At 42.9% G+C, this 21,238-nt stretch overlaps 2 pseudogenes; one reads left to right on the top strand and one right to left on the bottom strand.

Annotated features, from left to right (window-relative positions):
• Nucleotides 1-2,511: 2,511 nt before the first annotated feature.
• On the top strand, nt 2,512-8,593 carry LOC125295923 (annotated as a pseudogene).
• A 3,111-nt stretch (nt 8,594-11,704) lies between these two features.
• LOC125295922 lies at nt 11,705-19,586 on the bottom strand (annotated as a pseudogene).
• Nucleotides 19,587-21,238: the final 1,652 nt, after the last annotated feature.

The raw sequence follows: 21,238 nt of genomic DNA, 5'->3' as shown, positions 1-21,238 counted from the left end.
ACACACACACACAGAGCTCCCTGTATCTCTTGGCCTGCTGTCTTTGTGATGCTGTATTTTAGAGAGACTGTCAAGACTACCTGGCTCACAATAGCGATGACATAGGGGACACCACAACATTTGTTAAGTTCATTCAAAATAATTTATTAAAACATTAAATTGTATGATGAAAGCATCATTTGAATAACTAACCATATCAAGTCAGTAAATGAGAAGCAAGTAAAAGCTGATCAAAAGTGTAGTGCAGATCAGTGAAGTGTAGGCTATGTATAGTGCAAAAAAGGCAAAAAGGAGCGCAGAGCAGAGCAGAGAGCGAATAAATGGCAGGAGATGTTTTTAAACAGTCCCGCCTATCAGCTGCTGTCAGATGGACCGAAAACAACAGCTCCCCCTTCAGACTGGGGGGAGAGAGACGGCCCAAACATATTCTGTCAAAGGTAGAGTGAGCACACCTAGCACGGCGAAGCCGGGCGTGACAAAACACACACACACACACACACACACACACACACACACACACACACACACACACATCGCACACACACACACACACACACACACACACACACATACACACACACATACACACACACCACACACTCTTTCTCTCTCTCTCTCTCACACACACACACACACACACAGGGTGTGAGTTTAACAGCTTATTTTGTGGCAAAGTTCATAAATAAAAGACAGATAGATAGATCAGAATTTAACACTGGTTGCGTGTGATTAGTTTATTCAAATTCACTTCACATGAGAGGTCTCATCCATTTCAGAGTCCCCGCCTTAACGTAGCTTTCCACTACCTATTTTGCCTCCAAACTCACACACACACACACACACACACACACACACACACACACACACACACACACACACACACACACACACACACACACACAAGGAGGTTGTTGTTGTAGTACTGTAATTCAAAGGTTCTCTTAAACAGGTCGGGGTTTACCATGTCACACACAATAGGATTGTTAGCGTGGCCCTACTGTGGCAGAGGGCACCGCAGTTACGATGTGTGTGTGTGTGTGTGTGTGTGTGTGTGTGTGTGTGTGTGTTTGAGGAATGTTGTGGTGGCCTTAGTGTGGCAGAGGGCACCATGGTTATGGTGTGTAAGGGTCACGGACAGGAAGATGGTTTTCCTGTTTTAGCTGCCTGCAGTGTTGATATGCTCCTACTGTGGCACAGGGCACCGGGTCCCAGACAGAAACCTTGTGGGACAAATGGCATCAAAGAGCATGATGTAAGGATGGGCATGGGTATCAGTGTGGCACAGGGCATTGGTGTTATATGGGCATGGGTATCAGTGTGGCACAGGGCATTGGTGTTATATGGGCATGGGTATCAGTGTGGCACAGGGCATTGGTGTTAGGATGGGCATGGGTATCAGTGTGGCACAGGGCATTGGTGTTAGGATGGGCATGGGTATCAGTGTGGCACAGGGCATTGGTGTTATATGGGCATGGGTATCAGTGTGGCACAGGGCATTGGTGTAATATGGGCATGGGTATTAGTGTGGCACAGGGCATTGGTGTTATATGGGCATGGGTATCAGTGTGGCACAGGGCATTAGTGTTATATGGGCTTGGGTATCAGTGTGGCACAGGGCATTGGTGTTAAGATGGGCATGGGTATCAGTGTGGCACAGGGCATTGGTGTTAAGATGGGCATGGGTATCAGTGTGGCACAGGGCATTGGTGTTAAGATGGGCATGGGTATCAGTGTGGCACAGGGCATTGGTGTTATATGGGCATGGGTATCAGTGTGGCACAGGGCATTGGTGTTAATATGGGCATGGGTATCAGTGTGGCACAGGGGCATTGGGTTATATCATCAGTGTGGCACAGGGCATTGGTGTTATATGGGCTTGGGTATCAGTGTGACACAGGGCATTAGTGTTATATATCAGTGGCACAGGGCATTGGTGTTAATATGGGCATGGGTATCAGTGTGGCACAGGGCGTTGTTGTTAAGATGGGCATGGTTATTAGTGTGGCACAGGGCATTAGTGTTATATGGGCATGGGTATCAGTGTGGCACAGGGCATTGGTGTTATATGGGCTTGGGTATCAGTGTGGCACAGGGCATTGGTGTTAATATGGGCATGGGTATTAGTCGCAGAGGTCATTGGTGTTAAGATGGGCATATTGCCCATGCTATTTATCAGTAACACACTGTAAAATGTTGAAACAGTGCCAAATGTTATTTATCAGTAGCGTAACACACTGTTAAATGTTGAAACAGTAGCGTAACACACTATAAAATGTTGAAACAGTGACAAATGTTATTTCAGTAATCAAAACCACACGATCTGTGTGATCCTCATGCAGAGTCCTTTCACCCAGTCTAAGGTGACTCACCAGACACCTGCGGAACTTGTCTTTGATCACGCTTCTTTTCTACCTGGAATGTCAAATAAACCATGGTGTGATGTCGCAAGCCCTGATTGGCTGGCTGAGCCATGCCCTTGCTGCAGAGATGATTGAAAAGCATCCCGACTGAGAGTCACTGCACACCTGCTCACCTGAACGTGGACTTTCAGACGCATCACCCCAGAGACCCAGAGACCACACACCACAGCTATCATGGCCGAGAAGTTCGTTGGGACCTGGAAGTTGGTGAAGAGTGAAAACTTTGAGGATTACCTCAAAGAACTGGGTATGAAAATGTTTCTTTTTAAAATTGAGCACCAACTATTTGAGAACATTCTTGTGGAAAGGGTTAGATAGAGATATAAGATATGTATGTGTATTTGTATTTGTGGCAAGTTAACCTGCAGATTGGATTCAGCACAGATATGTATGTGTATTTGTGGCATGTTAACCTACAGATTGGCTAAGTGATGCACCTGATGTGTTTTCTGCAGGTGTGGGCTTTGCTAAGCGCCAGATAGCGTGCAAAGTCAAACCAAGTATGACCATCTCGGTGGACGCTGATGGAACCATAAATGTGCAAACGGAAAGAAAAGATATGAAGTTCAAACTGAACGAAGAGTTTGAGGTGACCACCGGTGATGACAGAAAGACTAAAGTGAGTCATTATCTCAAAATCTTTGTTTTTGTTTGTTTTAGTTATTCAATTATTAATGATGTTAACATTGATATTATTAGTCTTTTTTATCGATACCAAGGTTTGGCCATGCTTTAATAACACAAGTACTATTGTCATGTCAGTAAAACTTTTGAAATATTAAAGCTAAAGGGTTTGCTATTTGAGGAAATGTACCTGTTGATAACTGATTATTTGTGTGTACTTGCAGAATGTAGTGAAACTGGACAACGGGTGTTCTGGTTCAGAGGCAGGCGTGGGAAGGCAAGGAGATGACCATCGAGAGAGAGAGTTGGTGGCGACAAGTTAGTCCGCGGTAAGAAGTGTTTGGCTACACGTTTCTCTTCATCTTTGGAAGTGCTGTGTACACACCCTAGCAACACTCAAATCCTAGACAGAAAATGTTTTGGATCAGAATGTCTCTCTCATTTCTCTCTCTCTCTTCTCTGTTAAAACTCTATCACCCCTCCTAATGTCCTACTGTTGTCTTCCCGTGTAGAAATTGAAGATTGGAGAAGTGGTGGCGGTGAGAACATTCGAGAAGGAGGCATGAGTCTGTGCACCTGGAGAGAGGAGAGACCTCTAATTTATTCCCATTTCCCTCTGAAACATTGAAACAGAACTATGACATCTCTCTCTTTCTCTCTGTCATTGTGTGTCATGTTATTGCTCTGTGTATGAATGAATAATCAGAATAAAAATTAAATAGACCCAATTGATGTTTGAGTGATTGCACTTTGTGGCTAACAGTGAGGGTCATATACGTTTGGTAAGGATTCAATATGCATTTAATAGAAAGCAAAATAAAAATATTTCCCTGCCACCATAGTATTGTAAAATGAATAGTGACATATTTTCTTGCCACCATACTATTGTGCAATTAATAGTATCACATTTTCCTGACATCATTCTATTGTAAAATGATCATAACATATTTTTATGACACCATAATATTATGTCAAGCTCTCTGCAAAAGTACAAAACTAGGTTTTCTTTTGCTTTTCACATACACACACATACACACACACACACACCTTACCCAAACCCACTCATGGGACAGGAACATCCTATATCCATGTAAACAAATAAACAAAACAAACAAAGACAAAATAACAACAAAAACTAAACAGAACAAAACAAAAGATCAAATAAAATAAAGCGCCTGCTCTCTCCCACTTTCTGTGAACTATCAGTGAAGATAAGCCAGATGCCATCACTAACACTGTGCTCTGGTGTTAAAAGGTAATCACATTGGGTGTGTTTTAGTTACTAGACGTTATCAAACATTCACTTTGCTCTGGTATGCAGAGGTCATCACTAACACTGTGCTCTGGTGTTAAAAGGCCATCACTAACACTGTGCTCTGGTGTTAAAAGGTCATCCCCAACACTGTGCTCTGGTGTTAAAAGGCCATCACAAACACTGTGCTCTGGTGTAAAAAGGCCATCACTAACACTGTGCTCTGGTGTTAAAAGGTCATCACCAACACTGTGCTCTGGTGTTAAAAGGCCATCACTAACACTGTGCTCTGGTGTTAAAAGGTCATCACCAACACTGTGCTCTGGTGTGCAGAGGTCATCACTAACACTGTGCTCTGGTGTGCAGAGGTCATCACTAAAACTGTGCTCTTGGGCTATATTTTGACAGTCTAAAATGCATGGTCACTGGCGAATAGCTTAGGGGTTTGTCCAGTCCACATTCGGTGTGGTTTAGTTATGAGGCGTTATCAAACGTTCGGCATATGGCACAAGAAGGTGGGGCTTATGTTTTATAATCAGTCATGGGTGTATTTTGGGCGTTACAATCCTTTAAACCAATGAGTGACATACCGCCAGCCACTAGAGATACGGTATGAAAATGAAAAATTACTCTGGAACGACTAAATATACACGGAATACAACTTTGTTTTCGGTAAGGTCTGCTGTTTATTCTGATGTCATGTGTTGAGTGAAGACTTTGTGAGATATTCCACCGAGACCAATGGATGTGGAGATGGGCGCAGAGAATAATGATTACATTTTTAAAAATTCTAAATTATTTCTTTGACGAATTGTTTATCACAGCATATAATAGCTAACTAACACTGTTTAAAAGCTGAGAAAAGGCTCTTTCATGTGATATCTGTGTGATGAGTACTTCTCGAGTAGTTCAGCAGAGAAGAATGGGTGAATTTGGACGCACTTTTTGAAGTGAAGCGCTGCGCCATGCTGTGGGGAGACTGCTGCTCGCTGGTAGGTAACTTCAAATCAGCGTGATTTACCCTCATAGGCTACTGACAACATTACATGATCCCTACGAGACACTTTCTTATTTCTAACCGTCAGGGCTTATGAAAATGAGTCCGTATCTGACTGTATATTTGTGGTATATGCTAACTCTGCCTTGCCCACCAAGAGTGGCTGACAAGTTGACCAAATTCACCCGCCAGTGCATAAATTCTGGCTGGTGGCAGGGGCTAATTTCCATCACTGAAACACACAAACTCACACAGAAACACACACACAAACACACACACACACACACACACACATACACACACACACACACAAACCAAACACACACACATAGACACACACACCACCACACACACTCTCTCTCTCTCTCTCACACACACACACACACACACACACACACACACACACACACACACACACACACATACACACACAAGGAGGTTCTTGTTGTAGTACTGTAATTCAAACAGGTTCTCTTAAACAGGTCGGGGTTTACCATGTCACACACAATAGGATTGCTAGCGTGGCCCTACTGTGGCAGAGGGCACCGCAGTTATGATGTGTGTGTGTGTGTGTGTGTGTGTGTGTGTGCTCGTGTGTGTGTGTGTGTGTGTGTGTGTGTGTGTGTGTGTGTGTGTGTGTGTGTGTGTGTGTGTGTGTGTGTGTGTGTGTGTGTGTGTGTGTGTGTGTGTGTGTGTGTGTGTGTGTGTGTGTGTATGTGTGTGTGTGTGTGTGTGTGTGTGTGTGTGTGTGTGTGTGTGTGTGTGTGTGTGTGTGTGTGTGTGTGTGTGTGTGTGTGTTTGAGGAATGTTGTGGTGGCCTTAGTGTGGCAGAGGGCACCATGGTTATGGTGTGTAAGGGTCACGGACAGGAAGATGGTTTTCCTGTTTTAGCTGCCTGCAGTGTTGATATGCTCCTACTGTGGCACAGGGCACCGGGTCCCAGACAGAAACCTTGTGGGACAAATGGCATCAAAGAGCATGATGTAAGGATGGGCATGGGTATCAGTGTGGCACAGGGCAATGGTGTTATATGGGCATGGGTATCAGTGTGGCACAGGGCATTGGTGTTAAGATGGGCATGGGTATTAGTCGCAGAGGTCATTGGTGTTATATGGGCATGGGTATCAGTGTGGCACAGGGCATTGATGTTAAGATGGGCATGGGTATCAGTGTGGCACAGGGCATTGGTGTTATATGGGCATGGGTATCAGTGTGGCACAGGGCATTGGTGTTATATGGGCATGGGTATTAGTGTGGCACAGGGCATTGGTGTTATATGGGCATGGGTATCAGTGTGGCACAGGGCATTAGTGTTATATGGGCATGGGTATCAGTGTGGCACAGGGCATTGGTGTTATATGGGCATGGGTATCAGTGTAGCACAGGGCATTGGTGTTATATGGGCATGGGTATCAGTGTGACACAGGGCATTAGTGTTATATGGGCATGGGTATCAGTGTGGCACAGGGCATTGGTGTTAATATGGGCATGGGTATCAGTGTGGCACAGGGCATTGGTGTTAAGATGGGCATGGGTATCAGTGTGGCACAGGGCATTAGTGTTATATGGGCATGGGTATCAGTGTGGCACAGGGCATTAGTGTTATATGGGCATGGGTATTAGTGTGGCACAGGGCATTGGGGCATTGGTGGGTTAAGAGGTCATTGGGTTAAGATATTGCCCATGCTATTTATCAGTAACACACTGTAAAATGTTGAAACAGTGCCAAATGTTATTTATCAGTAGCGTAACACACTGTTAAATGTTGAAACAGTAGCGTAACACACTATAAAATGTTGAAACAGTGACAAATGTTATTTCAGTAATCAAAACCACACGATCTGTGTGATCCCCATGCAGAGTCCTTTCACCCAGTCTAAGGTGACTCACCAGACACCTGCGGAACTTGTCTTTGATCACGCTTCTTTTTCTACCTGGAATGTCAAATAAACCATGGTGTGATGTCGCGAAGCCCTGATTGGCTGGCTGAGCCATGCCCTTGCTGCAGAGATGATTGAAAAGCATCCCGACTGAGAGTCACTGCACACCTGCTCACCTGAGCGTGGACTTTCAGGACGCATCACCCCAGAGACCCAGAGACCACACACCACAGCTATCATGGCGAGAAGTTCGTTTTGGGACCTGGAAGTTGGTGAAGAGTGAAAACTTTGAGGATTACCTCAAAGAACTGGGTATGAAAATGTTTCTTTTAAAATTGAGCACCAACTATTTGAGAACATTCTTGTGGAAAGGGTTAGATAGAGATATAAGATATGTATGTGTATTTGTATTTGTGGCAAGTTAACCTGCAGATTGGATTCAGCACAGATATGTATGTGTATTTGTGGCATGTTAACCTACAGATTGGCTAAGTGATGCACCTGATGTGTTTTCTGCAGGTGTGGGCTTTGCTAAGAGCCAGATAGCGTGCAAAGTCAAACCAAGTATGACCATCTCGGTGGGCAGCTGATGGAACCATAAATGTGCAAACGGAAAGAAAAGATATGAAGTTCAAACTGAACGAAGAGTTTGAGGTGACCACCGGTGATGACAGAAAGACTAAAGTGAGTCATTATCTCAAAATCTTTGTTTTTGTTTGTTTTAGTTATTCAATTATTAATGATGTTAACATTGATATTATTAGTCTTTTTTATCGATACCAAGGTTTGGCCATGCTTTAATAACACAAGTACTATTGTCATGTCAGTAAAACTTTTGAAATATTAAAGCTAAAGGGTTTGCTATTTGAGGAAATGTACCTGTTGATAACTGATTATTTGTGTGTACTTGCAGAATGTAGTGAAACTGGACAACGGTGTTCTGGTTCAGAGGCAGACGTGGGAAGGCAAGGAGATGACCATCGAGAGAGAGTTGGTGAGCGACAAGTTAGTCACGGTAAGAAGTGTTTGGCTACACGTTTCTCTTCATCTTTGGCCGAAGTGCTGTGTACACACCCTAGCAACACTCAAATCCTAGACAGAAAATGTTTTGGATCAGAATGTCTCTCTCTCATTCTCTCTCTCTCTCTTCTCTGTTAAAACTCTATCACCCCTCCTAATGTCCTACTGTTGTCTTCCCGTGTAGAAATTGAAGATTGGAGAAGTGGTGGCGGTGAGAACATTCGAGAAGGAGGCATGAGTCTGTGCACCTGGAGAGAGGAGAGACCTCTAATTTATTCCCATTTCCCTCTGGAACATTGAAACAGAACTATGACATCTCTCTCTTTCTCTCTGTCATTGTGTGTCATGTTATTGCTCTGTGTATGAATGAATAATCAGAATAAAAATTAAATAGACCCAATTGATGTTTGAGTGATTGCACTTTGTGGCTAACAGTGAGGGTCATATACATTTGGTAAGGATTCAATATGCATTTAATAGAAAGCAAAATAAAAATATTTCCCTGCCACCATAGTATTGTAAAATGAATAGTAACATACAAGTACAAACATACTATCAAACATTCACTGTGCTCTGGTATGCAGAGGTCATCACTAACACTGTGCTCTGGTGTTAAAAGGCCATCACTAACACTGTGCTCTGGTGTTAAAAGGTCATCACCAACACTGCTCTGGTGTTAAAAGGTCATCACCAACACTGTGCTCTGGTGTGCAGAGGTCATCACTAACACTGTGCTCTGGTGTGCAGAGGTCATCACTAAAACTGTGCTCTTGGGCTATATTTTGACAGTCTAAAATGCATGGTCACTGGCGAATAGCTTAGGGGTTTGTCCAGTCCACATTCGGTGTGGTTTAGTTATGAGGCGTTATCAAACGTTCGGCACATGGCACAAGAAGGTGGGGCTTATGTTTTATAATCAGTCATGGGTGTATTTTACAATCCTTTAAACCAATGAGTGACATACCGCCAGCCACTAGAGATTGTATGAAATGAAAAATTACTCTGGAACGACTAAATATACACGGAATACAACTTTGTTTTCGGTAAGGTCTGCTGTTTATTCTGATGTCATGTGTTGAGTGAAGACTTTGTGAGATATTCCACCGAGACCAATGGATGTGGAGATGGGCGCATTGAATAATGATTACATCTTTAAAAATTCTAAATTATTTCTTTGACGAATTGTTTATCACAGCATATAATAGCTAACTAACACTGTTTAAAAGCTGAGAAAAGGCTCTTTCATGTGATATCTGTGTGATGAGTACTTCTCGAGTAGTTCAGCAGAGAAGAATGGGTGAATTTGGACACTGAAAGACCGGGGTACACAAAACTTGATGGGCATGTAACCCCACATGGATAGCATGGAACCATCATTTTTCGTTTTGATCTGTAGCCCCCGCTGGACTGGACCCCCTGAAAGGAGGGTAGGGCAGACACTGTTTTCTGTGAATATCTTGTGAACCGTAGGGCCTAGGATGACCAATTTTGTTTGTTTGCCTCCAGGGGTCATCTTAACCCATTCCATGTGCACACATGTGCATAAACAGATACACACGCACACACATACATTCACAGTAATCATACGTATGACACATACTCACACAGTAGACTTATGAACGCATTCATGCACATACACAAAACAGGCACATACGCAGGCACACACACAAGCACGCACACACACACACACACACACACACACCCACACACACACATAAACATACACTTGTACACACACACATGCACACAAGAATTTCTCAGAATTATGAACAGGCAAGATGGGGGTGGGGTTGTATAAAATGAATTTTACATGTGAAATCTATGAACTAATCATGTTATGGTACTTGTTGTCTAGCAGATACCAGTGAGAATTGAGTGTGGATAATGCAATTTAGTGAGACAGTTAGAATCATATAGGCCTTTCAGCGTGATTTATTTTTGTGGAAAAAATGTGCTGGACTGGGCGGCGGTCATATTTTGTACCGCTCTGCGGTACATCTAGTTCTAATCACAAACTGGAAAATGGAATGCCAAATGAATAAGGGAGTGGATGGGTGAGATGATCTCAGTTAACAGAAAACCCTGATTACAGAGACGTGCCAGGAAAACACTGGCTTGCCTTGCACAGTAGTCAGTAATCCTCTCTTGAACCATGGCTTACTGTACTGTGTGTGTCAAAGTTGAAGAATACCACAGAAGCAGAAGCAGAAAATACCTAATGGAAAAAGCGGAAGTGCAAAATTACACACTGCCTTCTCTCTCCACCCTACAAACTGGACGGGTATAGCGCTTAGTAGCTAATACAAACTGGACGGGTATAGCGCTTAGTAGCTAATACAAACTGAACGGGTATAGCGCTTAGTAGCTAATACAAACTGGACGGGTATAGTGCTTAGTAGCTAATACAAACTGAACGGGTATAGCGCTTAGTAGCTAATACAAACTGGACGGGTATAGCGCTTAGTAGCTAATACAAACTGAACGGGTATAGCGCTTAGTAGCTAATACAAACTGGACGGGTATAGTGCTTAGTAGCTAATACAAACTGGACGGGTATAGTGCTTAGTAGCTAATACAAACTGGACGGGTATAGCGCTTAGTAGCTAATACAAACTGGACGGGTATAGTGCTTAGTAGCTAATACAAACTGAACGGGTATACAAACTGGACGGGTATAGCGCTTAGTAGCTAATACAAACTGAACGGGTATAGTGCTTAGTAGCTAATACAAACTGAACGGGTATAGTGCTTAGTAGCTAATACAAACTGAACGGGTATAGTGCTTAGTAGCTAATACAAACTGAACGGGTATAGTGCTTAGTAGCTAATACAAACTGAACGGGTATAGTGCTTAGTAGCTAATACAAACTGAACGGGTATAGTGCTTAGTAGCTAATACAAACTAAGCAAGGGTAGCGCTTAGTGGCTAATAGAAACTGAGCAAGGGTAGTGCTTAGTAGCAAGGGGCATAGCGAGTGTGGGGGTTGTGGGTGTTATAACATACACACTTTTGCTGAAACACGATTCTATCCCCCCCACTTTTTGTCAAATTAAAAGAAAGTATTATGTAAATAAACGGTCCCGTAAGACCTCATCCATCAAGTCCCCAGGTCTCTCAGATCTGCCGGCACAGCTCTCCTCCTCGAGCCATCTTTTCACCTTATCCTTCCCAGCTTCCTAACCCTCTGTCTGTTGCCCTGTCTGTAACTCTGTACATGTCTTCTGTTGTCGTTGCTGTTGAGTCATTGTTGCTGTTGATCTGTGCCAGTCTGCTGTTGCTGGTCTCATTGTAATTTATTGTTTACTTATTTGTACTTATTTTATTTTTATATTTATTTTTATATTATTTTATTTTGTACAGCACTTTGGCCAGCGAAAGCTGTGTTTAAATGCTCTATAAATACATTTTTACTTACTACTTACTTACTTCTTACTTACACTCTGAGACCTCTGGTCTGTGCTCCAAGACATGAACTAGTGATCACTCAAAAATCAGATCTTTTTTCTTCCAGAATGTTTATTTTGTCTTCATTTCCAAACAGTTGGCAAGAGGCAATACTTGTGCACAGGAGAGACGGGCCAGGTAATTGGAACTGGACGACGAGGATGACACAACCTTCCCATCAACCACCTCTTCCATAACAGTGACGTACTTGGTCCTGGTGGAGGAGGAGCTGCTGGGGCCAGGATGCAGACCATGTGGTTAGTTTCGACCAATCACAGACAACACATCTGCTAGATGTTTCCCACATAGTTCAGTGTTTCCCATACATTGACTTATTTGTGGTGGCCCACCACAATATCAACATTGACCACCACACAATGATTTTCCAGGTTGTACTAAATTGTGCTTAAATCTGGTTAGCATCATACGTATAGTATAAGTATACTCTTTTGATCCTGTGAGGGAAATTTGGCCTCTGCATTTATCCCAATCCGTGAATTAGTGAAACACAAACAGCACACAGTGTACACACAGTGTACACACAGTGAGATGAAGCATACACTAATCCCGGCGCAGTGAGCTGCCTGCATCAACAGCGGCGCTCGGGGAGCAGTGAGGGGTTAGGTGCCTTGCTCAAGGGCACTTGGTCTACTGGTCGGGGTTCGAACCGGCAACCCTCCAGTTACAGGTCCGAAGTGCTAACCAGTAGGCCACGGCTGCCCACAAACCACGCTGCGCTAATTTGTTAAAAACTGTTGCATTCAAGTTAATTCTGCAAACTTACCACCACAAATAGAATTTAATTCTGTGGGAAACACTGTAGTTGTCCCACACAGATACACAACTCCTCAACTATGACCGATACTTCACAAACCTATTAAGGAACAAACCTCCTCATCTGCTGTATGATGTGTGTTGTTGTTTGTAGTTGTAGTTGTTGTTGTTGTTGCTGCTTTTGTTTTTCTATGACATTTGTCACCTGCCTGCTAACTTGACTGTCCAGCAGTCTGCTGTACTCTGCGATCTCCAGCTCCAGCCTGGTCTTGATGTCCAGGAGCATCTTGTGCTCGGAGCTCTGGGTTTCCAGGTCAATACGCAGCTGTGCCAGCTGGGCCTCCAGGCTGCTCACCTGAGACTGGAATCCAGATAGCATGCCTGCGTAGCGGATCTTTGTCTCAGAGAGTGTGTTCTCCAGAGAGGCTTTCTGTAAACACACACACACACACACACACACACACACACACACACACACAGACAAAATATGAGGGAAATGAATACATGCACACACACACACACACACACATTCAGACAAAATATGAGGGAAATGAACATACACACACACACACACACACACAATTTTGCTTTGTATCACCCCATTTGACTAGACTAAGATGCGTGGACCTACCATACTGGTCAGAGACATGAGTTCAATCTGCAGAGCCTGAATGGTGCTCTTCATGGAGGTCACTTCAGAGCTGCTGACCTGCAGGGTGGTCGTGCTGGTGGTGACCTCTTTCTTCAAGCTCTCCGTCTGCAGCAGGACATTGTGACATCATTGTGACATCAATAATCGGTTAGAAGCAGTCTAATGCCGTAACGTTGCCTGTCAGTTTCATCTTAGGGTCAAAAATACCGCCCTGTTAGAACAGCATAACTGAGCAATATGACATGGGTGAGAGTGGTGCTGGTGGCACATATATCCATGGCTGTGATACGGCTGGAGGCCCAGCTCCTCGGAATGACTCATGGAATAGCCCTCGACCAATCAGAAATGAATAAATACTTACTTGTTGTATTGTGTACTGTACATGGTATGTTTGGCACGCTACTACATTCAAGTAGAAATAATTTTATGTACTGTAACCTCCATACCGGCATACTGAGTGAGTTGATGTTTAAAAACACGTCTCAGACCTTGGCCTGGAACCACGCCTCAAGCTCCGTCTTGTTCTTGACGGCCACAGCTTCGTAGTGTTCGCGGACTCCCGTCAGGACAGCAGAGAGGTCTTCCTGGGGTGCAGCGTCCACGTCCACGTTGACCTGGTGGCGGACTTGGGTGCGCAGGGCGAGCAGGTCCTTTCAGAGTGGACAAATGAAATTACCATAAGCTGGCACTTAGTCGCAGAGATCAAAGCAACCTAAAGGCTTTATCTTGTAAGATCCATTGGATGCTCTATCCACTACAAAAAGCAACAGCTACTGCTAACATGTACAATTTTACAACTATACTACTATAATTACAGTTATACAATTGTAACTACTGCCATCACTACTGCTGCTGCTGCTGGTTCTACTACTAGGCCTACTATTGATACACTTGAGTTTTCATTCTATGGACCCTTTCAAGAGAGTTCCATTATCAGCATCATAGTGGACCCTTTCAAGAGAGTTCCATTATCAGCATCATAGTTGGCCCCACAAGACTTCCTTTTTAACATTCCATATGTTATCTTAATGCAGAGGAAGTAGATTGGGGCCCAAATAGAACGTTCAAGCATTGTTTTTGTTTACCTTGTTGAAAGGGTCTATATACACTAAAATCAGCCATTCCAGCAGAGTATGGCAGTAACACTATGGTGGTAGTGACATCATTTCCTTTTCTCTATTATCAAAAAAGCAAAAGTGGATGTGTATTTGCGCATGTTAGATGTCTGCATAGATGAAGTCGAGGCTTATCAAGTATAGTACCTCTGTGTGGTTCTTCTGCAGCACGACCAGGTCTTCCGTCAGGCCAGTCAAGCGGGCAGTGAGGTCTGTCTTGGTGAAAGTGATGTCTGCCAGTACAGTTTTCAAGCCAGCGACATCAGCCTCCATGGTCTGGCGTATGGCGGCCTCACTCTCATACCTGCAATGCAGATAAGCATTCATCACACTCCTATCAGACAGTACTGGACAGTTTGATTCAAATTCAAATTCAAAGTCCACTGATTAACTAGCGTGGCGACTGTTAGTGAAACAAGAGGAATGGGCTCCATAGTGAAACAGGACACGTACTACATCCTCAAATGGGCTCCATAGTGGAACAGGTGGACAGGACAAAGCAGTACACTCACTGCAATTTGCAATGAGTTTCAACCCAGATAGCAAGAGGCTGGCGGACCACTGTCGGTCCATTGGGGGCATAGCTGGCGGTCCGCTGGCATTTTGCTCATCGGTTCTCTGGTGGTGCGCTGGCGGGTTGCAGACAAATTGTCCAATATTTTGCCACTATTGGTCTAAAATCTTTTCATTTGTTCAGTTATACTCCATATATCACTTTATTAACTTTTCTTAATATTCATGACAAGTTAAATTTAAAGAGATGGTGGTCCAGTGGCGGACCACACCGGCAGCATACCACCAGTGGTCCACCATCTGCCAATCTGATTTTGCTATCTGGGAATCCGCTTCAATCTTCAAATGTTTTTGATATAGGAGAGGAACAAAAGACTACTCTGTTTCTCACTGATTCCAGAGCAAACAGAAGTAAATATAACATGGTCTTACATTACTCTTTATACTAATGAGCAGTCAAAAGGCTTGTATTTTCTTTTAAAACCCAATACGTTTTTTAATATAAAAAAGACAACAACTTAGGGGTACATACTGTAACGTCGGCGCACAAGAAATTGTATAGCGTTCTCCCACGCAGGGCATGCTGGGATGCGGGAGCGAACATTTGGGTTTATGTCTGTATTTCTCCTTAGTTTTGAGTGTAAAGTTAGCGTCTTTATTGTAACATGTTTCCCTTTTAGTTCTCCCTCATGTGTGATCCTCTTTGTGTGGGGGGCTGCGTCCTCCCCTGTATGTGTAGTGTGTGTGTCTACTTGACCTGCTCTGTGTGTGTTATATTCTGTGTTGGAGTCCTTACTCTGGTTTCAGCTAATAAACCTTTTGATTGGAGAACTATGTGTGTCGCTATCAAATCGTTACAATACTGTATGCATGCTGACTGGATATTGATATATCCTGCTTTTACCTATCCTTCACATCACACAGCAGTGAAATGAGCACACAATCATCTCTAGTGGGGACAAAAAACTTCTGAATACCCAGCTTTTCAGAGCGCCTCTCCTAGCACTACCAGTACCAACAACTGGACATGGTTTAATGTAGCACTTGCTACATCCTATGCAAATAGTATTTGGTGCTGCACTAACATGTCCTTGCAGCACTGTAGAAACTTGACTGTTCCCTTTTTGTAAGTGGCTTGGATAAAAGTGTCCGCTAAATGACTAAATGTAACGTAATTGGCAAAACAATGTCTGAAAACTCACTTCAGTTTGTAGTCGTCCAGAGCCAAGTTAGCATTATCATTTCTCAGGTGGATGCTTCCTTTGGCGCTGATAAAGCCGTGGATCTAAATAAACAATAAACGACAACCATCGTAACATGCAGTAGTCACTAAACAGTCAAAAGAACACATTGAGTCTATTACTATGGCTTGTGGTTCAATCACAAAGGCTGTCTGTGTTCTGTATAATGTAGGCTACCTTTGCCTGCAGGTCGGCAATGACAGGCCCTGTAATCGTGGGCCTCAGGTCCGGCCCTTCAGCTCCAGCTCAGTGTTGGCCCTTCAGCTCCAGCTCAGCGTTGGCCTTCTCCAGGGTCCGCACCTTAGCCATGTAGCCAGCCAGACGATTGTTGAGGTTCTGCATGGTGAATTTCCCATTGCTGCCGACGACCCAAAGCAAAAGTTATTTGACATTTCTGATCTATCTGAAAACAAGATGCGTAAGGATGTTGCATGATGTTTTATTACCAGGCAATATAAAATAGCGGTATTTTGGAAATGGAAAGGTTTTATGTAAAATTATGTACAGAGTGTACGTCAGTTTGTAAGCACTACCGTAGTTCAACTTGTACTACCTACTAAGCACTATCCTTCTTGACAGACAGACAGGCAGACAGACCCCGATTGCTTGGTTGCGTTACTGGATTGCTACACATACAGAAGAAATGCCTGTGTGTGTGTCTGTGAGAAGCCATAATTGCCTGAGGGAATTTCATGACTTATCTTGACATTTGCCACTTTCATAATGCTTGGAAAAAAGTTGTCAGAGTTACAGTGCTTATCCAGGTCCAACGTAAAGGGCATTACCGTGACAGTTTCCTGAAGCAAAATATATTTGGATGGTGCAGACAAAGGTTTCTTAACAGACCTCACATGGTCTGTTAAGAAAGTGATGCGATCTCAAATGTCTCTCTCTCTCTTTCTCTCTCTCTCTCACACACACACACACACACACACACACAAACACTCAAACAGAAAACTGGGTGAGGTTTTTTGGCAAAGTGTCGTATGCTTCCTGTTAATGACTTTAACCAGACATGCCTTTGACCTTTACATGTAATTTCCTGACCTTCATAACTGAGATGAAAGAAAGTCTGAGAAAGAGACACACAACTGCTCAGAGTCAACTTAGGATGGCTTAATATAGTAGCCTATTGACAACCCAGCAGCCAAATGTTATTGTGAAGAGTAGCAAATTGAATGTGTTCTTTAAGGCATTATTCTAGACAAATGATTCCATCATGATTCAACACTAACTTAATATCCTCACTTTATGCCATGGGCTTTTGGATAGTTATGTAGAGTGTATGTCAGTTTGTAGTAACTACTAAGTACTACCCTATTTAAGTTTGTAGTAGCTACTAAGTACTACCCTAGATCAGTTTGTAGTAGCTACTAAGCTCTACCCTAGTTCAGTTTGTAGTAGCTACTAAGTACTAACCTAGTTCACTAGTTCAGTTTGTAGCTAGCTACTAAGCACTACCCTATTTAAGTTTGTATTAGCTACTAAGCACTACCCTATTTAAGTTTGTATTAGCTACTAAGCACTACCCTTGTTCAGTTTGTAGTAGCTACTAAGCATTACCCTTGTTCAGTTTGTAGCTACTAAGCACTACCCTTGTTCAGTTGGGAGCAAGCCTATGTTCCCACAGCCCTAGGGCCCGTCCCAATACCTCCCCTACCCCTAGATTTTTGCCCTAACCCTCGTTTTTGCGCGTGCACGTGTAGGGTTAGGGTGTCCCATTACTTTAGGGAGCAAGGGGAAGTGCTACTTTCCCCTTAAAACCAACCCTCAAAATATAGCCAGGACCAATGCAGGCTTAAAACGAAGTGGGAGATGAAATTACCCAGGATACCGTGCGAGCTTAGTGAGTCGGTCAATTTTTTCATATATTTTCACAAATAAGCATATTAAAATTTGTTGGAAATATGTTGGAATATGTTAGTTTGATGCACATCTGATGGACTGTTGAGTTTTGAACACTAATGTTAGAAAATATCTCATGAAGCTATCTAACGATGTTCATGATATCTGCTGATTGCTTTGAGAGTCTGCCCATCAAATAACGTTATAAATCAATAGTTTCATCAATATTTAGGATGTGTGTTCTGGCGTTCACATGAACACGAATGTCTTTGTTGATTAACCAGACGTAGATAAACCAGCACAGCCCACACAACAATGACCGCTGGAACGGGCATGTTCCTGAATGAAAATAGTAGCAGGCTACTACCCGGTAGACACGCGTAAGCCATGCAGACGTAGGTGAGCACGTTAAGCTACACTAATTTGCATATAGTGGTGTCCCAATTCATAGGGAAAGATCTTCACCTCCACTTCCCTTGTCGAGGGGGCTTTAATGTTGAGGGCAATCAAAACCAAGTAGAAGTTTTAAGGGGGGAGAAATGGGACGGGCCCCTACAGTATGTTCCCTAACCCTAACCCACCCACACCTCAGGCCTAACCCTAACCCCAACCCTAACCTTAGAAATGTGGGAACATAGGGCTGTGGGAACATAGGGTTTTGGGAACATAGGGCTGACCCTGTTCAAGTTTGTAGTGCTACAGGAGACGAAGGGTGTAGAGAGATGGCAGTGTGGAATTTCGCACTTCCACTTTTTTTCATTAGGTATTTCATGCTTCTGTGGTATTCTTCACACACAGTACAGTAAGCCATGGTTCAAGAGAGGATTACTGTGCAAGGCAAGCCAGTGTTTTCCTGGCACTTCTCTGTAATCAGGGTTTTCTCTTAACTGAGATCATCTCACCCATGCACTCACTTATTCATTTGGCATTCCATTTTCCAGTTTGTTATTAGAAGCGACTGCAGAGCACAGCTTTTTTGTGTAGACACTTGGGTGCATAACTGTAAACTCAGCATTCAGTCCTCGACACTGGGCAACAGGTGAGCCCTTGTCAACAACAGACATTCAAGGCAATAGAACTGAGAGGAAGAGGAGGAAGAAGAGACACTGTCTTGCAAAATGTATTTTATGAAATTGAAAACTGAGTCAAGGTTGATAATTAGTGTGTGGTTTTGCAGATTTGGTGCGGAGTTATGGTGTTATGTGGGGTTATGGTGTTTGAGTGACATTGTGTGATATGCAAGATTGTGGGCCCTATCATGGTTTAAAACACATAGTCACTAGTCAAAAGCTTATTTAAATTTAGTCCACATTGGGGGTGTTTTCGTTATCAAACGTCAGGCGGATGGCGCAACAACGCATTCCTATAATTCTTAATCAGTCATGGGTGTGTTTTGGCCGTAACATAATTTAAACCAATGAGAATGACATCTGTCATTCCCTTTAACAGCAAACAGTGCATCGGTATTTTGATAGTCAGTGGCGCATTTGAAGGACTCTGCTTGCATGTGAGACTGTATGGAATAGTTATTCTACCAAAACATGCTTTACTAAAACCTATAGTATAGCCTACACACATTTGCACTCTATTATTTGAACTCATTGGCAAAGTGAAACTTCACTGTGGTGTCAGTCAAAGACAAAACAGTTATACACAGTTAATTACTTTATTGACTGACAATGGGTTACCATCGAAAACATAGCCTGGAAAAAGCAACACTTACCCCAATAATGTTCGAATGACTGAATAAAAAACTATAAACCCTGCAGAGGAAATGCTGCTTACATCTTGTGACAGGGCATCTTCATCTGTGCTTCATATTTGCCTCTCGCCTAATTACTTTTATCCGTCATTACCAATTTGCAAATGATGATGAATAACAACTCATTGTGAGATGTCTTTTGTTATATCTTTATTATAGTGGATGGAATCCACCATCTTGAAATCTCCTGGTTTCTTATTATTATAACCTTTTCTTTTTACCTTTTCAAAAATGAATGCAGCTCTAATCGCTTAATGTACAGACATGTTGAAATAACCGTTGTGTAGGTCTGGAGTTGGACAAGAGAGTTATCATTTCAGATATTTTAAAAAGTTTATACTTTTTGAGAAATAGGAGATTAAAAATGAAAAAAAAATTTTTTCTCTATGACATCACAACGGGGGCTCATTTAGAAGGGTCGTAAAGTAATCAGGTGCGGGTCCACCTGCATACAATCAGGCGCTCCCTAAACTAGTCCTACACATCCTGTAATTAATCGCTTTTGAACCACACTGCTCAATTCTCTTCAAGACAGTTTACGTTCTTGGGGCTCTATCTTGCACTCCAGCGCAATTGACTTTGTATACTCAAGCTTTTGTCTTTCCTATTTTGCAGTCAGCGCATATTGGAATTTTCCCTCCACAGGTACATGTGCGCCCACGGGGGCGTTTCAGCGAAAAGAGGGGGCGTGTTCCGGCGCAAACGTTCCCTGTTGATATTTTGCAGTTTCAGAAAACAATTCCGCCACAGACCAGGAACCTCCTGGTCTAAAGTCAGTGGCGCAAATTCAGATGCTATTTTAAGGGCGCATGCATGGCCACAGGCCTGCAGAAATGAATGCTATGCACACTGATCTACAGACACCCTGTGCACAGATGGAAACATTCAAAGCCTTGATAATATTTGTCCGTTTCCCGGTTTTGTTCGTGCATTGGTGAACTAAAAATGTAGTAGCCTATTAGTACATCTACATGCAATATCTTTACAACAACAACGCCTAATTACGACCTATTAATTTGGACAACTTTATACAGCCCTATAAAGGCTAAAGTTACTTTTAGTTTTGTTCCAATTTAATTGTGTATGGCTTTAAACATTGTGTGCGCTTTAACACCAGCCTATAAGCATTATTCCAGCTGCGCTAAGGTTTTGACAAGCACCACAATTTTGCCTACCTTGTTGTAGCCCATCTGAAATAACTCCAAGCTTTGCTATGTTCCCTCCATCCTTTCGTTGTTTTCAAAAAACGTTTTATATCCATGATGGCCTTGGAGTCTTGAGTTTGTGAATTAGCTTTAATCCGCTTATTATGTGCTGTTAACCACCAACCATAGATAGTAAAAGAAAGCAGCAAGTAGCCTTGGCTACAATTTCTGTAGTTGCTGCGTCCATTCATTGTTATTCTCTCTCCTGCTCAAACAAAAGTTGTGCGTGCATTAAGTTGATGATAACGTGTTTACAAACTCTACTTTACATAAAATATTGTGAATAGCCCACTGTCATGCAGTTAATAGGATACTGTGCAGAGTTGAAAAGATAGGTCAACTTGTTGTTGAGTTGCCTGATGGTAAGGTACAGCCGTAGCTTACACCTGCAGGAGCGCTTGCTTGGGCGCTTGTGTTGCGCAATGCACTTTGCTCCTCTCATCTATACGACACAATTCCCATTTCTCCAAACCATACATAATTACAAATAAGG

The sequence above is a fragment of the Alosa alosa genome, chromosome 6 (genome assembly GCF_017589495.1).
Source record: "Alosa alosa isolate M-15738 ecotype Scorff River chromosome 6, AALO_Geno_1.1, whole genome shotgun sequence".
In the NCBI taxonomy this organism is placed as follows: domain Eukaryota; kingdom Metazoa; phylum Chordata; class Actinopteri; order Clupeiformes; family Clupeidae; genus Alosa; species Alosa alosa.
This window is presented reverse-complemented; position numbering and strand designations above follow the sequence as displayed.